This window comes from Octopus sinensis, linkage group LG5, assembly GCF_006345805.1.
Source record: "Octopus sinensis linkage group LG5, ASM634580v1, whole genome shotgun sequence".
NCBI classification, from domain to species: Eukaryota; Metazoa; Mollusca; class Cephalopoda; order Octopoda; family Octopodidae; genus Octopus; species Octopus sinensis.
The window spans coordinates 29,836,517-29,853,867 of NC_043001.1; the positions used below are offsets into that span (position 1 = coordinate 29,836,517).

At 38.8% G+C, this 17,351-nt stretch overlaps 1 protein-coding gene across 1 annotated transcript in view; it reads right to left on the reverse strand.

Annotated features, from left to right (window-relative positions):
• LOC115211772 overlaps positions 1-8,206 on the reverse strand; it is a 412,137-nt gene extending 403,931 nt beyond the window's left edge. The window contains exon 1 of the mRNA XM_036503112.1: positions 7,894-8,206. The gene's annotated coding sequence lies outside the window, so the exon portion shown is untranslated. The remainder of the gene's footprint in view (positions 1-7,893) is intronic.
• Between the last annotated feature and the right edge of the window lie 9,145 nt (positions 8,207-17,351).

Sequence of the window (17,351 nt, forward strand, 5' to 3'; positions counted from 1 at the left end):
TTATAATGGATTTGATAGCCGGAAACTGAAAGAAGCCCGTCACACACACACACACACATATATGTATATATATATATATATATATATACATACATATATAGGGGGGGGGGTAAGTAAGAAGAAAAATAAGCGAAAATACACATTGGAAATCAAAAAAATTAAAGCATTTTTATGAAAAGTAACGATAGATATATACAACTAGATGAACTGAGGTAGGAAGTAATAAAAGTCATTATTGTGAATTGTTTATGAGATTTAAAAGCATACCGGTTTCGTAAATTTACTAATCATTGCTTTGAATGCACACCGATTAATGAACGGTGTCAGGTCTACTATTCCCTGAGTAAAAAAATATTGTGTGTAAGGGTGGTAAGTAGTTCTGGATTTGGTGCAATTAGGGTACATATAGATTTGTAATACCTATATATACGTATGTGCCCGCGTACGCGCATGATTATACGTCTGTATCAATTCATCAGCACTTCATTTTGTTTCATTTTTCCAATCTTTCTCTGTTACCACCCCAACTAACAATTCTACCACCCTTCTCTTCCATCTCTCTGGCCCTCCCTATCTTCCCGGACATTCGCTGTCGTCTCTAGTATCATAATAACGACAGTCAGCTACAATTCTCAGTTTTCACGCGTTTCGAAAACAACAACAACAACAACAATAACAACAACACTAATAATAACACTAATAATAATAATAATAATAATAATAATAATAATAATAATAATAATAAAAAAAAATTAAAAATATTCAGACAAATACATAACAAAAACACCAGGACTTACAAACACATATAACATGCAGAAAATTGCACTACTAGGCACTGCACACATCCTACGCAGAACACTTTCCATACAATAACCATCAGAGCATCACAACAAATCACAGCACATACCCAAGGCACACAGAGCTGCGCTCGGTAGTGAAGTGAAAGTACCCTATAAAAATAAAACTACTGAATAATAATAATAATAATAATAATAATAATAATAATAATAATAATAATAATAATCCCGAAAGGATGAAAGGCGAAGTCGACCTCGGCACAGGGCCTGAAATTTGGGGATAGGGGATAGTTAATAACATTGACCTCAGTACTCAACTGGATCTTATTTTATCGACCCCGAAAGGATGAAAGGCAAAGTCAACCTCGGCGGAATTTGAACTCAGAACATGAAGACGGACGAAATGCTGTTAAGCATTTTGCCCGGCGAGCCAGCGATTCTGCCAGCTATGTTGGCATGCATTGCTCTCTCACACAATAATAATAATAATAATAATAATAATAATAATAATAATAATCCTTTCTACTATAGGCACAAGGCTTGAAATTTGGGGGAGGGGACTAGTCGATTACATCGACCCCAGTGTTTCACTAGTACTTAATTTATCGACCCCAAAAGGAGGAAAGGCCAAGTCGACACCAGTAGAATTTGAACTCAAAATGTAGCGGTAGACGAAATACCTATTTCTTTACTACCCACAAGGGGGTAAACACAGAGAGGACAAACAAGGACAGACAAATGGATTAAGTCGATTAATTAAGCGTAACTGGTACTTAATTTATCTACTCCGAAAGGATGAAGGGCAAAGTCGACCTCGGCGGAATTTGAACTCAGAACGTAATGGCAGACGAAATACCTATTTCTTTACTACCCACAAGGGGCTACACACAGAGGGGACAAACAAGGACAGACAAACGGATTAAGTCGACTATATCGACCCCAGTGCGTAACTGGTACTTATTTTGGCAGACGAAATACCGCTAAGCTTTTCGCCCGGCGTGCTAACGATTTTGCCAGCTCGCTGCCTCAATAACAACAACAACAACAACAACAACAACAACAAAACCTCTACTATGACGATGAAATGGTACTTATCTAGTAAAGAGGACTGAATCCTACAGCTTGTGTTCGAACATAAAAGCAGCAAAAAGTCGCATTTTATTGTCAAGGGATAGTGTAAATTCGCAAAGGTACTTGTCGTCAACTTTGAATTAGATGAAGAACCTGAAACCACTACTATCAAGCACACAAAACAAATCAAACAAACTGCTCAAAAGAACGGGAACAAACAAATTGAGTAGCTATGGAGCTAGAAGTCCCTGCATGGACAATATATTCTTAGAAATCAAAATGCTGATGTAAACCAAGCAACAACCCATCAGTGACTGAAGAGTTTAGGAGTGAAAGCGGAGACTGTTCAACAGGTACTTATTTTATCGACCCCAACAGGATGAAAGGCTAAGTCGACAGCGGCAGAATTTGAATTCAGAACGTAGCGACTGACGAAATACCGCTAAGTATTTCACCCGGTGTACTAACGATTCTGCCAGCTCGCTGCCTTGATGATAATAATGATAATAATAATAATAATAATAATAATAATAATAATAATAATAATAATAATAATAATGCCCTGATGCAGTACCAGGAAGTGACTCTCATAGCTTCTGATCTTAACTGATTGGAAGTGTTATCGTGTACATTGTTTTGTCTTGGTATAAAAGATGGGCTACAGCACAAGACTAAAGCACGTTTACCAGATATAAGTAGGTTAATGTTCTTAAAAATGGTGCTGTTCCAAAATGCAGATTCTGCAACACATTTGATGAATCAATAGACCATCTTTTTTCGTGCTGCCAATGTTAACATGAAACAAATATAAAATTCCACAGTAGGGTAGTACAATATTCACATCGGAAAATATGTAAACACTACCAAATCGACACTCCTGTTAAGGATGGTGACACTCCTGTTAAGAATGATGACACTCCTGTCACCATCCTGTGCGATTTCCCAGTCAATACTAACAGAACAATCCCGGTTAATCGACCAGATATAGTTATTAAAGACAAGGAAGAACATACTTGTAGACTGACAGATGTAAGTGTTCCAATTGATAAAAACATCAATAAATGAATTGGTAAATATTTCGTAAAGGACCCGTTCGTACCTCGGTGTGAAATAATTTTTTTCCACAGGTTTTTTCGAGTGTATTCAACGTATCTCACCTCCAAACCCACCGCAAGCCACTTTTTTCTATTATTGAAGGTACTGAGATGAGATTTTAAAAAAGAGGATGTCAGAAGCATCTTGACATCTTGACAGAAGAAACATATCGCAAAGATATCTAAAAGATTGTACTGACAAGAACCGCCCACATCCTTAGGAAAACCCTATTAGTTTTAATATGTATGTTGTATTACATAAATGTGTTTCTGTACTGCCCTCCCCAAACTTTCAGTTAGATTTAAACATCTCTTAACACTCACTTGCCATAGAGCACTGGGTGTGTCCCGGTCAATGATTGCATCAAACATGCAGATTAAAAGAATGACGTTAACTGATTGAAGGTGTTAACATGTACATGTTTTGTCTTGGTGTAAAAGACGAGCTACGGCAAATATTCTGCTTAATACCACAGATTTGTCAGTTGCTTGACTCAACGAGTTGAGCATGTACCTTGGTAGCTGACGATAAATGCTTCTCTGATCATGACCAGGAGTAGTTGGGAAGCATCATAGCCATGTGTTGAGAGTGATTTCTTGGGGTTTGAATAATTCACCTCTGGAAACATGAGTATTTCGTTCATCAACCTTAAACAACCCTTATTCAGGGACCTTTTGAACAAGATGGACTACTTGACCTGATGGAAATTTTAACTGGTTCATTGTTTATCTTGATATGAGATCACATGTCATGCACATGTAATTATGATGCTTGGTGTGCCCTTATCAGACGGGTAGTTATGATGGACATATTGGGCTTCGTATATTTGTACCTCTGCATCACTTTGGTGGCGTGAGCTGCTATCTCACTCAACAACAACAACAACAACAACAACAACAACAACAACAACAATAATAATAATAATAATAATAATAATAATAATAATAATATTTTCAAATTTTGCATCAAGAGCAACTTTTTAAGGGGAGGGGATGAGTTGATTACATTGACTCCACTGTTCAACAGGTACTTATTTTATCGACCCCAACAGGATGAAAGGCTAAGACGACCGCGGCGGAATTTGAATTCAGAACGTAGCAACTGACGAAATACCGCAAAGTATTTCACCCGGTGTACTAACGATTCTGCCAGCTCGCTGCCTTGATGATGATGATGATGATAATAATAATAATAATAATAATAATAATAATAATAATAATAATAATAATATAATAATAATAATAATAATGCCCTGATGCAGTACCAGGAAGTGACTCTCATAGCTTCTGATCTTAACTGATTGGAAGTGTTATCGTGTACATTGTTTTGTCTTGGTATAAAAGATGGGCTACAGCAAATATTCTGCTCAATACCACAGATTTGCTTCTCAGTTGCTTGACCTTAACCAATTGAGCATGTTGCTTAGTGGCTGATGGCATGTGCATCCCTGATCATGAGCAGAAGTAGTGGGGGAGCATCATAGCCATGTGTTGAGAGGGTTTCTTTGGGGTTTGGATAATTCACCTTTTGGAAACATGGGTGGTTCGTTCAACATCCTTAAACAACCTTTATTCAGGGACCTTTTGAGTGAGATGGATTAATCGACTTGAAGAAAATTCTAACTGGGCCACGCCTCCAAGGTCATGCACAGTTTTTCTTGATATGAGATTACTATATCTCGTACATATGGTTGTGATGCATGTGCCTGGTGTATCAGACGAGTAGTCATGATGGGTATACTGGCTTCGTATATTCCACCCCAGTGTCACTTTGATGGCATGCACTGCTTTCCCACTCAATAATAATAATAATAATTCTTTCTACTAAAGGCACAAGGCCTGAAAACAGGGGGAAGGGTAAGTCGATTACTTCGTCCCCAGCACTCAGCTGGTACTTAATTTATCGATCTCGGAAGGATGAAAGGCAAAGTCTACCTCGGCGGAATTTGAACTCAGAACGTAGCGACATGCGAAATACCGCTATGCATTTTGCTAACGATTCGGCCAGCTCATCGCCTTAATAATAATAATAGTTATAATTTTAATACATGATGTTTTCTTCATTATTAGTTGAAGAAAAATGGTTGAAGAAAACATTGAGAACGGTACAGAAAAATACAGTATAAGATTTTTAAAAAAGCATGTAAAAAAGTAAAATAACAGAAATAAAAGAAGATTCAAACAAAGAATAATTCCCCCCAAAAAGGGAAACCTCCAGGGATTCTCACTCTAACCACGTGGGCATGTGAATTTTCTCAGTTGTTCTCCTAAAATCTAAAGTGTATGCTCGGACCATATTCGCCATTCTCATTCACCTTTCAACAAATCTGCTGGTGGGAAGCACAGCCCTCCCTACTTTAAATAAACGATACTGACTGCTAACATTTTGATGATTTTTTTAGCATTTCATAATTTCTTTCATAAACACAATACGACAATTCTGGGGACAACAATAGTCGATTATATCAATAACCTGTACTTGAATTGTAGTTTATTTGGGGTTTTTTTTACCTCAATTAACTGATTTTTTCCTATAGGCACTAGGTAAAATGTTTGAAGGAGGACTACAGTCGATAAAATCGACTCCAGTATTTAATTGCGTAGTATGATGAAAGTTGACCGCAGCGAGATTTGAACCCTGAACATAAAGGGACGCAAAACCCCTGCTTTGGTTAATAACAAGTATTTTATTTTCCACGGCTGTTCAGCACTGGTTGAACAGATCTATGAACGATGACGTTACAGTTGTAACTATTTTGTCTTTTTTTTATCAAGACTACATGATTCAATGTGTCAATCCTCTTTTAAGATGACAAGATGTAATTTGAAGTTTGGGTTGCTATTTCTAGAAGGTCAAGCAACCAAGACGGCTGTATAATTAAGAAGTCCACTTCACAACTACATGGTTTCAAGCTCGATCCGACTGCGCGATTCCTATGAAAGACTTGATAGACGAAAAATTTGGAAAATTGTCAGAGATATCGTTCTTGCGCCTAGTTTAACACCACCCTAGTCAACAGGTGTCTTTTTCAGAATCTATTATGTGATAAGTATTTCAGCTAGATAGCTGCTTAGTGGATAACATCCTCGAGGATAAGACATATCTTGAAGTCTTTGAGAAAAAAATGGCGCTTCTTTACTTTCTCTAATTAATAAAAAATGTAGAAGTTCCTTCGTCGGTACATTCCTAGTAATTCCAAGAGAAAGCAATACTCTGAGGCAGTAAATGAGTTCATAGAATTAATGCGTTTAGAAAGATGGGCGTAGCTCCGTCACGTAAAAGTGCTACTTGAAATTGCTCTGTATAGAATCAAGATACCTTTCTCATTTATTATGAAAAGAATGGTGGATAAAAAAACTTCACAGCATTTCTCCCAGATCTTTACGCTCTGAGTTCAAATCCCACCGGAGTCGATAAAATAAAGTACCAGGTACTTAGGCCGATGTAAATTGACTTGTACCCATCCCATTAAAAATTGTTGGCCTTCTGACAAAATTTGAAACTATTTCACTAGGAAAAAATTCCTCTGTTGGTGGTGATGGTAGTGGTGGAATTAGTTAGCTCCAAATCATTTATTTTTTTCTTGGTTTCAAAGTGTATGTTAAAGAAGTGTGTAGATTTACTTGAAAGGGATCGAGACAGGGATACTTATATTATTCCGTACTTATTTTGAAGAGACATCAAGAACAATAAATCAAACATCTGGTCTTGTTTTTGAAGGAAAAAACTATTTTTTAATGGCGTAGAGTCTACTTTGCTCTGTTTTTTCCTGTGGAGTAGATTTGAGGAGAATTTGATCGCTACCTCTGGCAAGTCTAGGAAAAAGCTAATGTCGTCCTTGTGTTTCTAATGATAGTGCTACTTTAGTGTATGTTTATATATATATATATATATATATATATATATGTATGATTATAAACATATATATATATATATATATATATATATAAATATATATATGTATGTATATAAACACACACATACACATAGTGAAAGGCAGGCAAACAGAGAGATAGATGTGTGCGTATGCACGTGTGTATTTGCGTGTGTGCGCGCGCGCGTGCGTGCGTGTGTGAGTGATCGATGGGACCTTTGCGAATTTCGACGTTAGTGAAATATTTAAAATGTTTACAGTTGGATAGATAGACAAATATAACAAAATAATTTGATAAAAAATGTGAATTTTTTTATTATTTTCTGAGATTTTACAAAAACAACAAAAATATTTTGTTGCCTGTTCAATTAATTCACTAAAGTATGTGTAAGTGGTTAAGCAATCCGCTGAAAAATTTGACCATTAATGTAATTCTGAATGAGCGAAATGCAATATAACACGGGGCCTAAATTTTTAATTAAAAACAGTATTGAAAGAAAGAGAGAAAGAGCTGAACTGGTACTTTATGTATCGACTTCGAAAAAAAAAAAAAGCAAATTTCACTGTGGTTGGATTTGAGCTCAGAGCACTGACAATCGAAATGAATACTACGAGGTATCCTATCTGATGCTCTAAAGATTCTGTTAATTCACTGCCTTACTACAAACACATAAACATATGCACAGATACACAAAGAAACACAGAGACACACTTGAACACACACACGCGTGCGCGCGCGGTAGGGTTGCATGAATATATGCACGTATGTATAAACATTTATACACACAGAACTATTATATATTAATTCATAATTTTAAACACATACATATATGCATGTGAGTATTATATACGTTAAAAGTCACTTGCCGAAACACCATGCAGTTGGATCGAACCTAGGATCCCATGTTTGCGAACAACACATACACACATATGTGCTTACTTATAAGCATGTGTGTGTATGTATGTATGTATGTATGTATGAACATGATCATTTGTAATTAAATATTAACATCAGAAATCAGTGAAATCGATGAAAGATGATATTACAACACGTACCTCCCGAATTGATTTCCTTTCTTTGATGCAGAGCTTATGTTGTCCAGTAGAAATGTAACCTCTCAAAAGACACTTGTAGTTCGGTCAGCCACAAAGGTAAGGACTAAAGCAGACAGTGAATCTACAGCTTATTTTTCTTACAAATTCAAGTCGAGGTGCTTACTATTTTTGAAGTTATTTGATTCATTTAATCAGAAAACGACTTGCTGAACCGGTTAAACCAGAGCTGCTCACATAACGGAAATCATTATTGCAGGTTCATAGTTATTAAACAACTCAGCTGAACTTTGACGGGATTGAGCTGAACTAGTGGGCGGCTGACGGTGTAGTTTTCACGTTAAGTCTTAATCCATAAAACGCCTTTTTTGTCGCTTTAACAGAACCGTTATTTAGAATGTAGGGAGAACATTTGTAAATATTGAGTAACATCGCAGTTTTGGCTGTTGTCATTGTTTTTTTAACCTCGGGTCAACTCTTATTAAGGCTTCTAGCTTTCTCTGACCAACACAATTTTCTTTTTATTCAGGCATTGTGTGAACCTGGACTATATTATCCAACAAATCATTTTTTTAAGACAATAATCTTTTATGAGAGTTCAGTGACTGCTATTTCTAGCATTTCGTACGACCATATTGCAGTCTGCTCAAAAATAAATTGTTTAGAAATTTCATCAGTAGCTACTCTGTATTTGAATACACAACACTTGTAAAACTAATTAATATAGTAAACATTTGCATAGACAATTAAAGCACAATGTGACTTTTTATATCGTCTGTCATCGTCAGGAAAATCTTATTTCAGTGCATGGATCTTTTCGGTTTGAACGGCAGTTTTTTCTTGCGGTGTCATATGAAATTGTCACCCATAATTATGACCCTAGTATCGATCTATTGCATTTCAATCTGTTTTAGGGTTAGGGTTAGTTACAGTTAGGGTTAGGGATGGGGGGAAGGGTATCTTTTTTTCTTCACAAATGTAAATAAACCCAATCTGTTTCTTAAACGAGGGACATATTCATACGGCACAGAATGCTTTCACCTCAATAGACGGTCATTGATTGGTTGAAATTGCAGAAATTGAAGAAAAAAAAACAACAAATATCTTACAAACCATTGAATTTTCTCAATAAAGCCAAGAGAAAGGGATGTTTTATAAACACATTCTAACAGTATACGAAGTTTAAAATTTTTTAGTTACCTAGAAATTATGTTAAAAACTGCCGTTCAAACCGAAAAGATCCCAGTGCATTGAACTACCAGAAAAGAGGCCGGATCACCTGGAAATATTACCATGTGATAGTGAAGCCATGTTACCCAATGTCATATTCCTTATTCTATAAAGCAGTCATAGGCAGCCTGCTTCCCGAAAAAGGTTACTCATGTCTCCTATAAATTTTGGAAATGGATTCCGTCTTTATTTATCTGTTGTGACCAAAGGAATCAATTTTTTCTTCTGTATTTTATTCAGTTCAACACATTTTGTTGCAAATGCTGTATTTTTTCCTTTGAACATTACTCGCCATTCTGTAACATTTCGTACATATCTGCGGATCTATTTCTAACACCAATAATAAATTTCCCTCCTACAGAATGTGGGACTTTTTTGCAAAATATTGTTAGTTATCAATACCATAGCACTTGAACCAAGGCAGAAATCTCTATGAGATCGCTCGACTTGCAATAAATAGTAACCAAATTTCCATGCTCATATACGCTTTAATGATAAACATCTAAAAAGTTTTACAGAATTTTACAGTTCCAGTGATGGATTGGATCCGTAGTGTTCAAATTAGCTTCCCATTTTTGGTTTTGGGAAGCCCAATTTATCAAGATTGGTATTTAGGCAGTGTGTTCAGCATAGGTATTATCTTTTTCACTGATCTTCAGCTTTATGCTAACATCCAGTGGGCAGCTGATTTCCACAACTGTACACAGTTTCTTTTCTCTATCCCAAATCATCATATCAGGTTTTTTGTGTTTACATTTTATTGAGGTTTTCACTGGGGCATTGCACCAATACCATAGCACTTGAACCAAGGCAGAAATCTCTATGGGATCGCTCGACTTGCAATAAATAATAACCAAATCTCCATGCTCATATACGCTTTAATGATAAACTTCTAAAAAGTTTTACAGATTTTTACAGTTCCAGTGATGGATTGGATTGTAGTGTTCGAATTAGCTTCTACCATACTGTGGGTTCTTATTTCTTTGTCTTCGGAGTTATACTTTCCGCGGATTTCGTTATACAGTGTCCTAGCTACAACATCATGTCTCATCGGTAGATAATACCGTGATGGTATTTTCGGACAACTGCTTATGATGTGGGTGATATCTTCGGTGTTAACTCCACAAAATCTGCATCGGTTGTCACATTTTAGTACTTTTCCTGTATGTATGTATTTTATCGAGGTCTTCACTGGTACATTCCACCAGTATTCCTTTTTATTATAAGTGGCTATGGCTTCTACCATATTGCGATTCTTATTTCTTTGTCCTCGGGATTATCCTTCCGATGGATTTAAAGGTATGTATGTATGTATGTATGTATGTATGTATGTATGTATGTATGTATGTATGTATGTATTATGTATGTATGTACATACGTATGTACTAGCTTTTAAGCAACTGACCCTGAATGAGAAGATCTGCAAATAGATCTCTGACTTGTTTTGGAGAATTTGTTGCAATTGTTTCCTCCAAAGTCTTATCTAATGATGATAATATTCGTCGCAAAAATCATGTAAAAAAATCGCCGTAAACAATCTCAGTAATGAAAATATAAGAATCCAAAATTTCAGGATAGTAGGTCCGGATTCGGCCCGGAATGTTTTTAATTTACTTACGGGGTCAACTTGATTCCAAAATGGTATGATATGTTGTGCTCCGCCCTATTGGTGTAAAGTTGAAAAAGTGTTACTCACCGATACACTGACATTCACATTTATCATATCATATCATATCATATCATATCATATCATATCATATCATATCATACCATACCATACCATACCATATCATCATATCATATCATATCATATCACATCACATCACATCACATCACATCACATCACATCACATCACATCACATCACATCACATCACATCACATCACATCACATCACATCACATCACATCACATCACGCCACGCCACGCCACGCCACGCCACGCCACGCCACGCCACGCCACGCCACGCCACGCCACGCCACGCCACGCCACGCCACGCCACGCCACGTCACGTCACATCACATCACATCACATCACATCACATCACATCACATTAAGGCGGCCAGCTGGCAGAATCGTTAGCACGCTGCGGTTAATTTGTCTGCGAGAATTTGGTTAGTTATTGTTATTGTTGCCATTTATTGTTAAATTTTGAATTTTTGTTATTGTTCTACGTTCTGTTTTAACAGACGTAGTAGACTGTTGTTCCCCTCCGTAAAGAGGGGAAAATAATTTTTGGAAAAAATATTTTTGGAAAATATTTATTTTTGTGAAATTGAATTCGGAGGACAAGTCTTCTAACCCTGACCAAGCTAACCAAAGAGCAACTGTAAAACAAAACAAAATGATCGAGAATGTGAACGAAAACCACATAAATGCAGTAAACGGGGAAAAGGAACCAAGAAGGAAAAATAAATGCTGAAAACGATAAAATGAATAACGGAAAAGTAAACCCAACAGAAGACAACCAAAAGAAGATTAATTTTGTCACCGCAGCAGGTGTGAGAAAAAATAAATTGAACATAGAGCTAGATTCACCGCGGCAACACAAAGGTATGTTCGAAAGGGAAGGTTTTGAAGTTAAAGCCACCCTCCCTAACGAACTCATCGAAGGAACAAAGAGGAAAATAATAACATATAAGACTATGATAATAACAGACAAGAAAATAGACAAGGAATCCAAAGAACAAATCGAGAAGTGTCTACAACCCATCTTGGCAAGACATCGAGTTCTTGACCATAGGGAGAAGATACGCCACAGCTGTGGTGGACTTCAAAAACGAGGAAAAGGCTATAAAACACTCGCTCCAACCGATAAAAACCAATGAAGTCATTTTATTACTAACTTATATGGGTAGCAGAACATCCAAAATAGTTATTGAGGAAATCGCACCAGAAATAAATGCCATCTGGATTATCTCAGACCTTCTAATGGGGTTTGAGGATAAAATCAAAATGATTGAAACTTCCAGAATACAACAACAGTACTGGCGGGGCCAAGGGCTAGAGATCATAGTCCAAGTCCCCCCCCCCGCCCCCGACATTAGAAGAAATTGCAGAGAACATGCACATCGGAGAAGAAGCCACCTTGCGGGTATTGGTGGAGGGCAGGAAACCCAGGTGCCACGAATGTGGCGAAAAAGGCCACATTCGGGTAAACTGCCCCACCCGCAAGGAGAAAGAAGAAGAAAAAAAGAACAAAACCAAAAGAACGACCAGCAGAACCCCGGCACTGATGGTGTTCAACGAGCCGGGGAAAAAGACGGCTGGTCGGTAGTAAGACGCCAAAAAGGGAAAAATAATAACAACAGATCCAACCCTACAACAACCAAAAGAAAAACTCAGGATACTCAGAGAAAAATGACCCCACCCCACCACTATTCCCCCACCCCAAGTCAAAAATATCAGATTCCTCCCCATCCTATTCCCCCTTGGCGATGATTCCCCTCCCCCTTGCTCCTCTGGTTCGGATTTCCTCCCTCTCCCAGACATCACTCCTCACCCGCCAAACCCAGGCAATCTGTCCCCGATATCAAGTTCAAGAAAATCTAACGAATGTAAGGAAATACTAACTGCAATAAACAATGATAACGAACAATTAAAAAAAAAGGTTAAAGCAAATACCAACGGCGTCAATTTACAAACATCACCATAAGACTCCAGAAAATATTGCCATTTATAAAATAGATAAAATGAACTATAACATTTTTAAAAACTACCACCCAACTGACATGGGTCCTCCAAGACTTGATTTTAGCAAGTCGATGTACGAGGACCTATGCCAGAATATCACCCGACGAACCAGTGAAAAAGAGAGTACCATTGACTAAGGTAAGTCCACGTCAAGCATTCATGTTGGATGTATAAATGTGCGTGGCCTGACGTCTAGTTGGAAGCATGGACGCCTCCTAAATGACGTCAGGTCACGGGATTTAGATGTTGTTGTTGCTACAGAAACACTGTTGAAGGGGCCGAGAGATCTGCTACCGCTGTTTGACGGTTACGAGAGTTTCATCTCTCCGTGCTGTCCTCTTAGCGGGAGCGGGGTGTTGATCCTCTTAAAAAAACCGTGTTTCTGAGAAAAGGTTGATTTTTACAAATCCAGAAGATAGGCTGGTAGTCATTGACTTGACGTTCAGTCGTTGTAAGACTGTCAGACCGGTTGCAATTTATACACCTCAAGATACGGGGCAAACTGAATATTATCGGAACCTAGAGAAGTTTCTTGGTACATCACATCCCTTAGTTGTGCTAGGAGACTATAATACAATCTGTGATGCACACGTAGATTATGTTGGCTCGTGTGTTAATAGGAGAAGCAATGCTTGCTTCCAGGTACTACTAAGACGTTTTGACATGGGCAAATAGCGACGGATCTTCCAGGTCTTATCTAGATAGAGTATTAGTTAGAAAAGTAGATAAGAACTTAGCTAGGTGTCCACAATTTCACATGGTCAACAACAGTGATCACAAGATGGTCACCTGTAATCTCGAAATAGATAAGTTATATAGAGGTCCCGACTACTGGAAACTTAATACGTCCCTTTTGGCGATTAATGAGTACAGAGACCGGATTAAGATGTTAATTCAAAGGGCATTAAGCGGATCCATTATTAACAACAAATGGTGGTATGCCTTCAAGCGAGCCATTAAATATGAGTCTATGAGATATAGCATAGGTTTAGTGACTAGAGAGGTTAGAGAGGCTAGAAGGGAATCAGCTCTAGTTAAGGACTTAGAGGAAGCAATGCGAACTTTGCGGCTCAGGTGAAGGCCAAGAGACTGGTGTTAAACCAGCACATCAAAGCCAAACACACGAGTTGCATTGTCAGGGCGTACATAACATGCAGTGGGTTGCGAGGGAATCAATGCTGCGGTATGGGCCCGAATGGAAGCCCAACGTGACAATGATGCCACAATTCGATCTTTGACGAACCAACAAAGGTAAGTTGATAGACGACCCCGAGGAGATGTGTGAGAGCTTTCAGGACCACTTCGCCCAGCTTTTCGTGGGGGGGGGGGGAGTGTGGGAAGGACTAACGGATTTTCTCGCCGATATTCCACGCCTCTCGGGGCAGGATGCGAGGTGTAGTGAGGGGCCGATCATGCCTGAGAAGATAAAAGAGATTATGTCGGGGAGGGGTGACGCTCGTCAGAAAGGACCCGAACAAGAGCGATGTCATTGATAATTTTAGGCTCATCACTCTGCTCAACGCAGAGCTGAAGATTTTGGCCAAAGTGGTATCGAAAGATTGGCGCGTGTTGCGGATGGGCTGATTGGGGGAGCACAGACATGTGCTATCCCTGGCAGATCCATTCAGGATAATCTCCATCTTATACGATACACTAAAGAGGAAATTAATAACGATTCCGGCTAGGGAGGAGCAGTGGTCCATTTAGACCAATCAAAAGCTTTTAATAGAGTTGACCATCACTACCTGGTGTCCGTTCTGGCACAGTTCGGCCTGGGGTCTTGGCTTCCTCAGGTGGATCGTTCAAATGTATAATAGCATTGACTCGGTAGTTCGGGTGAACGGCATTCTTTCTAAGCCGTTCTACGTCAAATGCTCGGTTCGTCAAGGATGTCTGCTCTACCCACTTTTGTATGTGATGGCTCTTGAGCCATTGCTGCGAAAGCTGAGTGACATTCCGAGACAGCCAAGTTGTAAGATGTCGGTTTCTGCCTACGCGGATGACATCACCATCATCGTGACCAAAATGGTTCACCTACAGAGGGTAAGCAAGGCCATTGAAAAATATGAGACTGTAGCAGGAGCAGAAGTTAATCGTGAAAAGTCTTTCGGCTTGCAGCTCAGCATCTGGAGAGGCAAGTCGATACCTTCTGACAGCGTCGTGGGACGTTGAACGGAGGGTCCGATTAATTTGCTAGGAGTTTGGTTCGTACCAGACCTCCAAATAGAGAATTGAACCGAGGTATCGAGCAGGATGACCCACATTACCAAGACCTGGTCTAGGCGGTGGTTGATCAAGCTGGAAAGACAGCTTCTTGTGGCAGGGCTTGAAACCGATTGTGAGACAATCTATTTGCTGTCAACAACCGTTAAAGGGTAGGTTAGGGATGCCTTGACTATTGATGCGCAGACATGCGCCGAGGCTGAGGCACCTGTGACTCTACCTGGATGGGAAACGGTTGTGGTCTTCGCTGGCGAAGCAGATGCTTCCCAGGTTCACTAGTTTCGGTGGACGGGAAACCTGGTTCAATCGAAGTCGGGTACATAGTATACGGAGTGTCGCAAGGCACTCCTGCTTTTCCGTTGCTCGGGCAATGCATGTGGTAGTGGTTCCACCGCTGTCTTTTATAGAGGGTTTGTAGAAGCGGAATGTGATGATGCATTGGGGGAGACCCTAGGTTTTGACGATAATCAGCTGGCCAGTCTGTTCCAACGTACATTCAGGCCGAAGACCCTGGATAATTCCAGAAGTCTTTGGCATAGCAGTGTTACCGCGGAGCCTTACCTGTCCAGGCTAAACTCTCAAGGCACGATAGCCGAGACATTCCGATCTGTCCAAGATGTGGGCGGGACAAGGAAACCGTCCCGCACGCTATCGTTCAGTGCCCGGAAATGTCTGACGTGTGGATTTATGTCGAACAACTGATGTCAGGTGGAGGAAGAGTACAGCTGTCGATTGAATCTATAGTGAAAATTCACTCACCGGATTTCTTAACGAAAGAAGATAAGAATTGTTTTCTTTCTGAAGTAGCAACTGCGAGAGGGATTATACGGAGGACAAGAATGAAATGAATAAGGTCAGGCACCTTCATCTTTGGCCCTAATCTGGTGAATTTTTTTCATCTTCCACCTAAAAAGGCAAATAGGGCTGGAGAGGACATGTTTGCCTGAAGACATGTTTGGAAAAAGGTGGAAGAATATCGCACGAATGTTGGGCATGAAAGGCCCCGCGTGAAACCCAGGTCAGTGGTAAGGTGGGGGTTCATGGGATCCATTATAAACCCGCCTCCACTCCATCTGTTGTGTCTTATTGTGTCCTATCATCATTCCGTATTATATATAATGTATTTAGAATTTTTAAAAGGACCCCAATCGCATTTCATGTAAAACCATTCGATTTCATTGTGCTGTCCCTTCTATGTATGTCCTTATGGATAATAAAAAATTAAGAATCGTTAGCACGCCGGGCGAAATGTTTAGCGGTACTTCATCTGCCGTTAGGGTTTTGAGTTCGAAATCCGCCGAGGTCGACTTTGCCTTTCATCCTTTTGGGGTCGATAAATAAAGTACCAGTTACGCACTGGGGTCGATGTAATTGACTTAATCCCTTTGTCTGTCCTTGTTTGTTCCCTCTGTTTGGCCCCTTGTGGGCAATAAAGAAATAGGTACTTCGTCTGCCGTTAGGGTTTTGAGTTCGAAATCCGCCGAGGTCGACTTTGCCTTTCATCCTTTCGGGGTTGATAAAATTAGTACCAGTTACGTACTGGTGTCGATGTAATCAATTTAATCTCTTCCCTCAAAATTTGAGGTCTTGTGCTTCCAGTAGAAAGGATTTATTAAAGTTGAAAAAGTCTGACACACTGACATTCACATTTATTATATTGCTTAAGTTTGGGGAAACTTTATTTCAATTAAAGTGAATTTCTCGTATATATATATATATATATATATATATATATATATATTAAAGAAAGAAAAAATAAAACAAAAATGAGTGTTCAGTATGTTGGTGACAGGAATTTCTGTCAAACAGACATGGTTAATCAAAGTTGTACATCCTCTTCCTCTTTCATATACTCAGTCTTTCACTGTCTTCTATTATTACTACCACTGCCACCATCAATACTACTACTTTTAATAAAACATCAACTCTCCCTAAATTTCTTTGTCTCTCTTTCTCTCCCTCCCTTTTTCCTTCTCCCCTCTCTCTCTCTCTCTGTCTTCGCCACTGCCCTCACCGTCTCTATGCCTATTATTACTCTCACCCATCATGAGGAATAGTAGGAGTGTCATTGAATAGTGAGAGAGGGAGTCTAAGTGTGACACACACTGACAGACAAATTAGTTTTCGCATTTATTATATTAGATGTATGTATGTATGTATGTATGAATGTATGTATGTATGTATGTATGTATGTATGTATGTATGTATGTATGTATGTATGTATGTATGTATGTATGTATGTATGTATGTATGTATGTATTATGTATGTATGTATGTATGTATGTATGCATGTATGTATGTATGTATGCATGTGTG